General features: G+C 43.8%; 1 protein-coding gene across 1 annotated transcript in view; it reads left to right on the forward strand.

The window, feature by feature from the left end:
• Positions 1-13,147, forward strand: part of LOC135255125 (zinc finger protein 469) — a 209,904-nt gene that overhangs the window by 63,300 nt on the left and 133,457 nt on the right. The window contains exon 3 of the mRNA XM_064335890.1: positions 10,815-10,868. The gene's annotated coding sequence lies outside the window, so the exon portion shown is untranslated. The remainder of the gene's footprint in view (positions 1-10,814; positions 10,869-13,147) is intronic.

Here is a 13,147-nt window from a genome sequence, read left to right on the forward strand (position 1 = left end):
GACTGGCAGCTCAGCATGAATAATGTGAGGGGTTTATAGGGCTGCGTCTTCTCTGTGCACTCTGTACCTAGAGCCAGGATGGGCTGCAGACATTAAGCCTGTTGCCAAGCTCTGAATAGTTGGGTCAGCCTTTGCCAATAACCACAATTCGCCTGAACAAACTACAGAGACTCCTCTGCCAAGCCAAATCACTCTCACCATCTCTTCCATCAAAAGCCTCCAGAATCCTGCCTCCTCCACTCGAACAGGAACGAATCACGGCCATTAAATCACAGGGCCCCTAAGATGGAGGAGAACTCCCTCATTGCCAAAAGCAAGGTCCGGTCACTTCATGGCGGGACTGACTCAGCATTTATGAGTGATTTGTTTAAAAAAAAAAAAAAGCTAGTCAGAAAAGGGGGTCTGTGTGAAATTATATTTTGCAGAGTTTATAGTGCTGCCCCCACATATGTGGGAGACTATTCCACCAATGTAACTGTGAGGGAGGTACAACTATGCCCACAATGCATTATGATAATCTAAAGTTCGTAAACTATTATTACGGGGATGGACTTGCAGCTCGCAAGTGCTTCTGTATTTATGCAAAGACTAGCCACTATCTTTTCAGTGGCAGTGTGGACTGACAGTGATTGTTACTTATTGTTTACTGGTTGGTGCCACCTCACACACACACACACACACATGCGCGCACACACACACAGTTATACTGACCTAAAAAAAGAACGCTGAATTGCATTTATACTGTAAAACAATATGGTAATCATCACTGTTTTGGAAAATACAGTACGGTCTGACATGATGACGAGCACACACCATGAGCAGTAAAATTTTATGTAAAATGGAATACGACACCGAAGCATGCAGCAGAGATCATAAACGAACGTTGTACTAGTCAGACTTCTTGTGTCGATGCCTTGGGAGGGTAAGCTCATCCGTCTCAAAGAGGAGTCGCCCTGTTGACCTGCGCAGGGTAATCTGCACCTTGAGGGGCACTGAGAGCACGCTACGCGGTAATGCGCTCTCTCGAGTGAGTGCTAATCACTCTGCACACCTGCTCAACGTGCAGGAACAGCAGCCCGGTGCTGGCAGGATCACTCCCCATTAACAAGTGACTTTGTCAGCCGCTCCTCATTCACCTGAATGCGTCTCCCTCCTCCCCCCAGGGACCGCAGCTCCGCTTCCTAAAGCGAAGGGTCTTTCTTTTTTGGACGCGGTATTCGGGCGAAATCTTACTCGAACATTCGGGGTGGGGTGCGGGGACGGGCAGAACCGATCAGTCAGGTAAATGATGGGTGACGAGTAAATGGAAAAAAGGAGAGGGCGGGGGGGTAGGACTTAAAAGTCAGGTGAATAACACAGCGATATGATTGAGCAATCAAGGGAGTAGATTGGTTGGACTGGGATCGGTCAGGTTAAAGGGGGAGGGGTGTAGGACTTAGCATTGAATGCTGTGTGTCGAGGTAGTTGGCATCCTGTCGTCATAGTGACCTGCTGAGTTGATGTGAAAAAACCGTGTTCATTCGGATATTATGTCTAAGTCAACTCCATGCTTTCCTCATGTTAGTAAAAAGACATTTAATAGAGAATGATGCGAAACACAGACAGGCATGGTCTGGTCCATTTATTTTATCTTTGAAGCCTTAGCAGAGCATTTATTTAACTTAAACATAATTTGAAGATGTGCCAGAATATATGTTGGGCGGCCTGACAGGAGTCCAGAATTGAAGAGACAAAAGCATTAATAACGTTCACCTCAGCTTTGCAATGTTGAGAACATAATTAATACGCAAATGTTTCTGAGATGGAGGAAATTAGCCCTGACATGCTTTTATACATGGCACTCAAGAGACAAATCTGGGTCAGTTTTGCAGGTTTGTAATCTGGGGTAACAAGAGTTCATAAATATTTAGCCCAAAAGTCTGTAACATTATCACAAAGCTGTCCGGGTCCAAGAAGCACAATCTCAGTTTTATCAGAGTTTAATTTAAAAAGTTTTCCATTATCCAGATTCTTGAATTCCAAAGGCATGAAACACTGTAGTATACTTTATATACAGAAAGCATACAGTAGAAATACATGAGCAAGTTCATAAACCTTGCATTTAGAGAACCAATTAGAGAACATAAAATGTATAAAACATAAAATACTCAAGCATGGGGACCTTTTCAAGATACAGGATATGTTCAGAAAATATACGTAAATGCAATCACTTTGCTATATAGTAATAAGGCTTAAGTTTTATTATATATTGTATTATAATTATTCAAAATAATTATGTAATGTTGTGCAAGCATAACACAACATGATTAAACATTCTTTCCTGAAATAGGTTCACATAATTAAAAAATGTTTTGCTATAATACAGTGTGATTTACTGTAGGAGGAATTACAGGCCAGTCATAGCTACACTAAGATCAAGAAGCAGGTAAGTGTGCCTTTGATTAGAGGAGAGACGTGTATCATTAAGGACTTCTGTGAGAATGTATGTGCTGTGTTGGCCTGCTTAAAAAAGATTTTCCATAGGTGTTATTTGAGCAAAAGTAGTTTTGTAGGCTTTTGAAAATTCTCAGATGGCAAGCTTGAAAACTGTCTCTGCACTGTAGCTTTAAAGATATTTGAAGTTTGCATTTTGTAAAGCAATGGCTTTATGAAGACTAGGCTGAAAAATCCAAGCACAAAGAGAATCACTGGTGACACTCACGGTTCAACAGGAAGAAACTTTAAAAGCTTGGTTGAACAGGATCCAGTGTGTATTTAGAGGATTTAGATGCTATTATGCATAAGTGTTGTCAACTCAGCCTGGTTGATATTTTAAGAGAATGATTCTGCACATCTTGGCCTTGGAATTTTTGTTGTCACATTTTCCATTATAGCTGGTTGATTGCTTACTAGATTTATATTGTCCCAGTTCCTTTCAGGTAACAAATCATGACTGGTCGTATATTTATTATGGTGAAAATTATTTGGTCATCAACTGTAGAGGTCTTCCTTGGCCTACCAGTCCCTTTACAATTACTGAGCTCACTAGTGCTCTTTTTCTTCTTTATGGTGTTCCAAACAGTTGATTTTGATAAGCCTAAGGTTGGCCAATTTCCCTGACTGTTTCTTTTCTCAGCCTCATAATGGCTTGCTTGACTTTCATTGGCACAACTCTGGCCCTTAAACTGACTAACACCAATAGCAGACTCCAAAGGCAATCAAAAGCCTAGAATCATGACTAGATACTGAACATTTGCACCAAAGAAGCAATTGAACACACCTGGCTAATCAGAAACACCTGTGGAGCCATTTTCTCCTGAACATTATGGTACCCTGAAAAGGGGGGGGCTATATATAACAAGTGCTGTCATTTCTACATGGAGAAACATCGATGTATCTAAATACCCTTTAATAAAAGCTGAGCATCTGCACTTTTGAATTGTTTTATTATAATTCTAAGATTGTGGATACAGAGCCAAATCAATAAAAATATGTCTGTCCTAAATGTTATGGAGTTCACTCAGGTTCTGTTTAGGTCACCAAAACTCTTTAAAATCTTTGGCCTGCATCCAATCAACATTTAACCTTAACTTTGACAAAATAATTGAAGTTTTAAACTTTTTGTTCACAAACTGAGTTTGGCAAGTTAGTGTTAGTCATTACTGAACATGCAAAACCGTGTGAAAAAACAAGGACACTGAATCCCAGTTTAGGATTGTTCTTAGGAATGGAATGAAGCCAGAAAAGTTGGTTGACCTTGCTATTGAAAGACATGTTTTTATGTTCTTCTACAAAGCTGTACAAACCTAGGGGGAAAAAAGCTTTATAATTAGTGACTCCCTGTCTGGACCCGAGACATCGGCATGCCTGTTTCAGTTTGTGTTTTCTCATTATACTGAAGAGCATGCTGTTTTTGGTTCAATTTCAAGAGGTGTTTTTTTCTTCTTGAGGATAACATTCAATGTAGTTTTTTTCTTCTTGAGGATAACATTCAATGTATTCAGCATAAAATCTCCTGAGTAATGGTCTGCTCAGTCTTGGATCTGGCTGTACCCTGCAAGGGTTCTCACGAAGTGCGTTGCAGTTGTGGAGTTTGCTCATGTAAGACGTCACTCAGGGGCAGGCCTGGTGTGGTTGGATACCGGAAGATCAAATTGATGAGAGACGGCTGGTTTATAAGGGGATGAAGGGGTGGAAATAGGCCTTTCGACTGTGGATGTGCATGTTCTCTGTTAAATATCAGCTTATGAACTAGGGAGTGGAAATTATTTTTATGAAGGTCAGTTCCTGTATCAACATGAATATTGGAAGTCCCAATAACCAGGGCTTTATCTGAGTCAAGTGCAAGATGAGATATATTGTTTAAATTCCAGTAAGCATGGGGCTTCAAGGCCTATATAAATATTTACAAATGCAAACTGAGCCAAATTCAAAATCCCCAGTTTGGAAGATGAAGAGTCATAGTAAGGTTTTTCATCAATGTGCACGTTCCTCCTAGATTTGTGGCAGGTCGACTACCGCAAGAAGCTTTTTTTTTCTTTTCCCAATCGCTATCGTCTTCACTTTTACTAGTGCTCTCGCTTCGCAGCTGTTCCAGCCACACCCGTGCCGGGAGCATTGTGCAGGAAGTTTACGGAGGAAGTTTTTCCAAAGCAATCCTCCAACCGTTTTCACTACTACGAACCACACAGTGTACTTCAGCACCCTTTCACTATTTGCTGGTGTTTGGTGAGTTGCTAGGGGACGCTGATAATGATGTCCATAGCGCATTGGCCAGCCTATGACCACTCTACCCCAGCAGGACAAGGCCAGTTGCGTCCTGCAATGGTGGACTCTGTCATAATCGATCTACGACACACTACGAGTTACACTACTGTTCTCTAAGGTGTAGTGCTGAGACTGTTCTGGCGGTGAGTGCTTTAACCGACTGAGCCACTCAAGTGTGCTGAATGAGAAGCTTTTTGAAATAAGGAGAACCACCTCAGTGTTGCTTCTTCTAATGACATATTTAGCTCTGGTTCAAGTCATATTTCTGTGTTCATATTGCAAACAGGCTGTTTAAGTACGTTAATCTTGACTCTCGCAGAGAATATTACTCCCTGAAAAAATAATAATGATCAAGGCCTTGGCTTCAAATCTCCTTTGACTTCCAGTTTCTCAGGTTTCAGTAATTCCTTCTTTTTTTTCTTTTTTTTTTTTGTTGGAAGCCCAGCAGGGTTCCTAACAAAAGTGACTTTAAAAGAGAGAACTGAGAGAATTTCCAAAAGCTTTTTTACCCGGTGGAAGTAGTCCAGCGAGGTCCCGCTGTTCCCACGTCCTCACTGTCTCAACGCAGAATGCTCACTGTTGTTATTCTGAACTTTCGCCCCCGTTCTCCCTCTGAGAGGTGGGAGAAATCCGCTCAGGTCACGGCGTGTCTGCAAGGGAGTCCCGTCTGAAAATGAGGACATTTATTTCTCGCTGCTGATTAGAAGTCATGAGGCGCATGCCCCGGTGTCGCTCTGCATGACTCTCAGTGCCTCGCTGAGGCTGTGCACATGTTGGACACGTGTGTGTGCGTGTGTATGTGTATGTGTGGGTGTGTGTGTGTTTGGGTGTGTGTTTGGGTGTGTGTGTGTGCGAGTGTGTGTGTGGGTGTGTGTGTGTATGTTATTGTGTGTGTGTGTTTGGGTGTGTGTGTGTGTGTGTGCGAGTGGGTGTGTGGGTATGTGTGTGTATGTTATTGTGTGTGTGCGTGAGTGTGTGTGTGTGTGTGTGGGGGTATGTGTGTGTGTGTTACTGTGTGAGTGCGTGAGTGTGTGTGTTTGAGTGTGTGTGTGCGTAAGTGTGGGTTTGTGTATGTGATACTGTGTGTGTGTGTGTGTGAGTGTGGGGGTGTGAGTGCGTGTGTTTGCATGTGTGTTTGGGTTTGTTTGTGTGCGTGTGTGCGTGCGTGTGTGTGTGTGTGTCTGTGTGTGCTGGCATCGATCCATCCATCTCCTCTTCCTCCTCATTAATGCCTCTTCTTCCACTGGTATGGTACAGAGAGAGCAAGCAGACTAAAGTGAGTCACATGACAAATTTGGGTTTGTCTCATCAATGACACACCTAGTACATATTCAGACACAGCAGCATGTGGTCAGAATAGATGTAAGTGAAAAAGAACTGTTCTTCTGTTCCTTTTTACACACACACACACACACACACACTAATGTGCACACAGAAATGCTGATGCATGCACACACATACACAGACACACAGGAATGGATGAGACTCTCAGTATGACTCAAAGGCCTTCGTATGGTAATGGCCTGACCAGACCACTGCAGTGTAGTGTATGAAACAGGTAATTCACACAGTATTACTGACCTATGCAAGAGCAAACATTATGAACGAAGTTAACCCTCAGAGAAACTATGCACTGACATAGCAAACTCTACACTCGGAACGCCATAGGAACCACCCCAGGAACAGGGCTGTAGCCAGACCAACATTTTAGATGAGGTCTGTACCCTAAATCTTTGGTGGGAGGTCTGGGGTCCCCTTCCACCTCAACAGCCCCCCACCCCCCCCCCCCACCCCCACAGAAATTTTGGCTATTTAAAACCAATTTCCTGCATTTTCAAAATAAAATTCCATGCTTTATACCCATGTGAACTATATAAAAAAAATGGCATAGCCTTAAATTCCACACAATTATTATCTTAAAATTACAAGTGGGGAGTTGTGTTCAAAGCAACATATTAAGCATGGCTGCATGCAGATGCAGCAATAAATAATAATTTTAAAAGCAGACCAGATGCTTTCTTTCTCTGAAAAAGGATTGTATTACATTTCCAATTATTTTTCTGCAAAGAACGAGTCGAGTGTGGTAGCCTACAATGGCGCACGATGGGGAACGCATACATGCAGCTAATTTGACCAGAGAGGAGCGCTTCAACAACACAGGGGGGCTAGGGGAGCAATGGGCGTACAGCTGAAGACAGAAAAACATGTTATGTTAACATGAAAGAAAAATGTACGAAAAACATGTTATGTTAGTGTGAGGGAAAACGTACCGAAGTACGGACCTTGGCATCCTCATACATGGCTATGGCACTGCCCAGGTGCCATTATCCTATCTACCTACTGATCCAGGAACCACTGTACTGTACACTGATCGTGGATTTTCTTGTCCTGCACATTGAGAACGCTGCAGGAATGATGTATGTTGTGTTCTGATCCCAACGCTAGCTTTTCCCCTGGGCTCCGCACCTCAGCGAAAGCTCAATTTGTTTTTGCAGTCTGTCATAAAATTGACCACCCCTAGAGCGTGGGTTGCTTTGCCTTAAATCCTTTGAAACGAGGAGACAGCACCTCCCAAGCATTGCTCGTATTTTCAGGAAGCGTTAGGGCGCGTTTTTTTGGGGGGTTTTTTTGGAGCTCAGGACAGTATGAAACGCGCACTGCTGACCGCCGGCAGCTGTGGGTGTCTTTGAGCCGTTGTTTGCGCTCGAACCGCTGAGGAGGCTGCTCCGTCCGCGGAGTCGGCCCCCCGATCACGAGTCCAGCTGGACGGGGGGAGCGACGGACGGGGAGCCCCGCAGACCATCGGCTTTGAGCCGTGCTGCGGGGGCGACGGGGGGAAGACGAAAAGCCCCCTTTTTCTCGCGAGGGGGAAGGCTGGCCCCCCGCGGAGCAGCTCTCCGGAGCACACGTCCCCTCGAACCTCCGCATTCCTTCGCGGATGAGGAGCCGTCTCTGGCGCTCGGGGCTGCTCAGACGGCCCTGACCATCCTGACGCTTGTTCCCCTCGGGGTAACGAACGCTGATGGAAAATGAGTTCATCATCTTGAAGGCGGCGCCGTTCCTGCGCGTGAATGGTAGGTATGAGAGCCAGCCCCCCCTCAGGTGATCCCTCGGTAAATGCTCAGGTGTTTGCTCCCCCCCCCCCTCGTCTTTGCACCCACGCGGGCTCCACCCCTCACCTGATGCGCTGATTCTAGTTCAGGCACTTTCGCCGGGGATGTCAAATCCTGATTAAAATCTTAAAATGAGATCTGAGCCCCCTCCGCTCACACCTATGGCCGGAGGGATGTAGCTTCGAATGGTGTGGGTTTTAATTAGAGTGGGTTGCGCAGCTGCAACCGAGAGGGGGTGCGTGCGCTGCTCAGTGCTGTGTACTCGCACTCGATGAGGGATGTCGGACAGTTCGTAGCTGGTGGCTGTGTTCAAAATGAGAAAACGAGGTGCAAACACTTGAAGCGGTGATTGTGAGCGTCTCTCCTATGTTACAGTGTTTCCAGAGTGCCCCCGAAACCTTTCAAGCCCAAGAGCTGCTTCATGAGAAAATACATTTTCTGGGATGGAATCCTTATTAAAATGTAGTCCAACCGTGTTCAAATATAGCATTAAAATGTGCTGGCACACGCATCATCATAAAAACATGTGCCCCTTCAACTTCTATTCCATTCTGCACTCCACTAGCTGAGATGCTTAGCTAAAGTGCTACAGGGCTGTACAAGTGGCCTGTGGTCACCCGATGGACCAGCAGTCACTACACTTCAGTCTCTACTGACTGAATCCCCCTTCATGGTCAATGCCATGGCCAGTATACACTTGTATGAATTTGGTTCTATTCTGGCCATTGGTGTGAACTGGGTTCTCCACCTAGTAGCTCATTTTTCATTTCTGTTTTAATATGAGCTTTTTATTTACTTCTGTTTATTCTTTATTTATCATCTCTTTTATATTTTTACATTTTATTTTTTAAAATACTGGTAGCTGTAATTAGCTGCATTAACCGTGTGGTCCTATTTTTTCACCGGGCCTTGGTCACACATGTTCGAAAGGAGCTTTACTGTACAAACAAAATTGAGTCCAAAGTGCTTTTGTTGGTGTACTGTACGTAGGCCAAAGGTACACTTTGGGTGCAATGTGTCTTCCGAGCTAAAAAATGTATGGTGTGCTCACAGTGCGGAGCGACTGTGAGTCTGTGTGGAGAAGCGGGGGGTGTGTAAATTAGCCGTGACTGTAGTTCGTGGAACAGTAGGCAGCGCTGATTGAAGCCGCTGATGTGGCCCTTGGGCTAATTCCAAACACACTGAGGTTCATGCACCAGGCCTCATTCATCTTTAGCGGGCTGCAGGGGTGGTGGGAGGGTGTTCATCGGCATTATTTATTATGTATTTTTTTTAATAGCATGAGCTAAGTTATTTATTTTTATAGCGCTAAGCGAGGTCGTGTTTTCGTCTTTAAGCCGGGTCTTAATCAGCAGTCTGGTTTCAGGGAGTCTGAGAAAAAGTTCAGATTTTACACCAGTTTGTTTATGTTTTGGAAGAGAATGCTCAGGCTCTGACTCAGAAATTGAGATGAATTACCCAACTGATGCTAACATTAGCTTTTTTGTAATTTAACCCTCATTCACTTGCCCCCCGGTCCTTCTCTCGGGAAGATAACTTCCATGTGTCCGGGCAACGAGGAGGTGCACTAGCAGTCTCTCTCGCAGTCATTCTGGAAAACCTAGGTCTATTTATTTTATGTATGTTTAATTTCATACGCGTAAGATCTGCCAAGCGTGAGGTAATGGTCCTGAAGCCATAAAAGTGTGATTAAAGCTGGGCTGCCGTCCCCAGATCAACCCCTCCCGTCGCCCCGCCCCGCCCCGTGCGGCCCTCGCTCCGCTCCGTGCCTCTCCGTCTGTCCCAATTACGCTCGCCAGAGCGTGCGTTTGGCAGGACAACCCGCGCGTGAGCCCGTGCCGCGCTCCCCTGTTCGGACGACCGCGTTCGGGTTTTATGGATTTTATATGCGCTTTACGGGTTCCGGAGGAGGAGGAGAGCGACTCTTTCACCCAAGAGTGTGGAGGCTTATACGACTCGACTCTTGCCCCTGCGCAAGTCGAGCCGTACAAATGATTTGCGCGACGTGTCAGATGTAAAGCTTCTCAGCATTCTAAACTGTGACGAGTCTAAAAGCTACGGCGTACGCTCCGTATCGGGCGGCTGCCTGCTTTCCCAGACGGCTGTATTAGCGCTGAGTTTTTGCGCTGTCTGACTCCACCCGAATGGCAACCCGACTGGCAGGCGGAGAGCTTGAATCGTTAAGCCGTGTCCTCGTTGTTGTTTCTTAGGTTGCGGCCCTGTCCTCCCTCGTCTATCAGGAACGGAGGAGGAAAGTGAGATGGCTTCAGACTGGAGCAGCCGGGGCATGCGGGTTTCAAGGCACAGGCGTTCACAGTTGACAACTCCGACGTTTTCCTAGACGGCTCGCATGTTAGCGCAGTCACGCTACTCATAAATTGGAATTACTTCCAAACGAAACTCGCTGTTTGGTTTGCTCTGAGCTGTTTGAAAGCCTAACGGTGAGGGGTGACGTGTCCCGGAGTGACATATTTGTCTTCGCTTCAAGTGTCTCCTCCTCTCCAGATGTTGCTCTTCCAAAATTTTGGAATTCTTTTCCAAAAGCAGAGTATCTTCACCAGAGACTTCACCAGTCACAACGCATTATCCATTCTGCCTCTTCAGTTTCTGCTGCGGTTAATTGGTAAAACCCCAATGACAAATGAGAGATGCAAGACTACAGTACAAGAGTGTCAGTGTTCTCTGTGTCATGTTTTCCAGAAATATGTTGCAGTCCAAAATTCATCGAATTTTCCTGGTCGAAAACAAAAGGAACCTAAATGAAATTAAATAAAAATATAACTGCCTTTGAAATGCTTTAAACTGTACCAGCGTGCAAATAAGTTAGAGTGAACTTGTGAAACTGAATACGTAGTGTGATATTGCCCTAAATATGTGGTCATTGCATTGCATGGTTTCTACTGTTTTTTAATAGAAATCAATCTTTTTTGTCAATTGTGGTTTTTTTTTTTGCAGCCCCTGAAGAATTCCCCAGTTCTGTTGTTTTGAAGACTGAAGACTACAGTATCTGTGAGTAGGAATCCTAAACCACTACCTGTTTCCACTCTAACTGACTCTTTCCATTTGAAATGGAGTACAGGACCATGTTTTGCTTTGAAGAATAGTAATAACTATGCACACAGTAATATCTTACATGATCTTTCATTACAGCAAAAAGAGGTGATCCAAAACTCGCTGGTAAGAACTTTAAAAATTGAAAATTATAAATGACAAAACTTATCTCCCACAACTCCAATGCACTCTTATATGAAACAGGGAGAAAAGAAAGAAATGCCTTTCAAAAACCTTTATTATATTACCATATTGCACAGAAATATTAAAAGAACACTAAGCAAGATCAGCCAACCGAATCTGCCCCCATGAGTCTTCATTAGGCCTTCTTACAGTGAGCTTTGGATCCCCCTCCCCTCGTTTTGCTTTCATTGATTTTACTCTGGTTCCAAGAGCACCTTGTTACTTTTCTTTTTCGTTGCTTTGATCCACTGAGCGTGTACTGTTCTCTCATCTCAAGCATCTTTGAATTTTAAATGATCTTTGAGCCAGAAAGCACTTCTTAAAAAATCCTCAAGGCAGGATTCATTCAACATTTGTTTGGCAGGCTAATTTTTGTGGTGCCTTTTTTGCCAAAAAGTGTAAATAAAGGGATAACCAACACTTGCATTTAATTTTGAGCTGAAGTTAGGAACGAATGTTGACTTACTGCAGGCCACATTGTTAATGTTCCCCACCTACCACACTGAAAAAGGTGATGAAATGGTAAACCTAAAAGGAAAGGATTTAGTAGTTAGTAAAAAAGCTAGGAATTGCTTATGGACCGCTCAGAACTCAAAAATCAAAACCTTGTGTTTAATTCCCTTGCTGCATTAAGGACACAACCTCTTTGGTTATGAACCGCTTGTGATAAACATTCAAATATGAGTTCAGTTCCGTTTTTCCCAGGCAAGCATCCCAGGGTGCTTTGTGTCCAGTGTTTACGGGATCGCTCATATTTGGACCATGACACAACCACAAAAACACTTGCTAACAAAGATTATCCAGATCTCTCCAGACTTTTATTTTTCTACTTTATATTTCGGTTCTTTTTATGCCTTCTATTCATGAGCGTGTTTCTGAAGGTTTGTGTGGGTGACTCACAGATGTTGAGTTTGGACGAGGGCAGTATTATTCTGCAGTTACCAGAAGTGTTAGGGAGCGGGTCCCGTTAAACCGTATTCTTCCTGAATCTCAGCAAACAACCCCTCTCTGTTCCTGAAATAGGAAATTAAGTACGACTTCTGATTACTACAGCGTTCCTCTGTTGGCCCAGCAAACACCACAAATATGCCAGGCTGAAACACAACTACCCCAGAATACAGCAGTCAAGGTCACCAATAATATCGCATTCATTAACTGAAAATCTTTCATCGGAGAGTGTTTGTTCTGTTTACAGTTTCATTGCCCACTGGAGGATTGTCAGGGCTGAATATCCAGAAATAACTGCTCACTGCACTGGGTTGGTGTTAGCGATGCAATTATTCGGAGTAAATAAAAGGCCTTGTGGGTAACGGAGAGAAAATGTGTTCGTGGCAGAAACGTGAAAAGCTAGCTAGCTGCCAATCAACATACAGGCAATGTAATTCAAATGTTTCTGATACCTTATTCATTTCCACACAAGAGGCTGTTCATTGGTCCACGTAACGTGCACAAAAAACTGCCAATGGGTATTTCATTCAACATATTGTTTTACTAGGGATCAGATTACGTGAAGCTATTAACTTGTGGCTCTGGGTGACAATGTCATTGGAAAAATGCCCAAAAGCTTTATTCTGTCAAAAAATAAACTTTTGAGAACAAGGCCTCAGAGGCAGAATAGGACAGGCAAAACTAGTTTTATAATAAATAAAAAATAGACTTGGAAAATTATATACATTTTTTGCATGGGATCTCACCGAAGCCAAAGTAGCTTTTATTGTTAATGAGACATTTAAAGACAGGATGATTAAAACCATCCTGAAATCAGCAATGTCAACATCTGTTATATTTTTTGATGAATATCACGTGTGATAAAATCGCTGATTGTCATCATAATGTCTGAGACGTTTGCAAGGAACTGGCTTTTCTCTTTCCGTTTATCACTTCTAACAGCATTAGATAAAATCTCTTGTGACGGAATACCCATCATGAGCAGATATGAGTGATGAATGAGAGTGTGTGAGAGCGAACGTGTGTCAAATATGCCGAGTAAATAATAGCACGGCCTTTTCGGTGGGTGCTATTTCCAAATGCTTTATTCCTTGTCAACGGGTGTG

This window comes from Anguilla rostrata, chromosome 5 (genome assembly GCF_018555375.3).
Source record: "Anguilla rostrata isolate EN2019 chromosome 5, ASM1855537v3, whole genome shotgun sequence".
NCBI classification, from domain to species: Eukaryota; Metazoa; Chordata; class Actinopteri; order Anguilliformes; family Anguillidae; genus Anguilla; species Anguilla rostrata.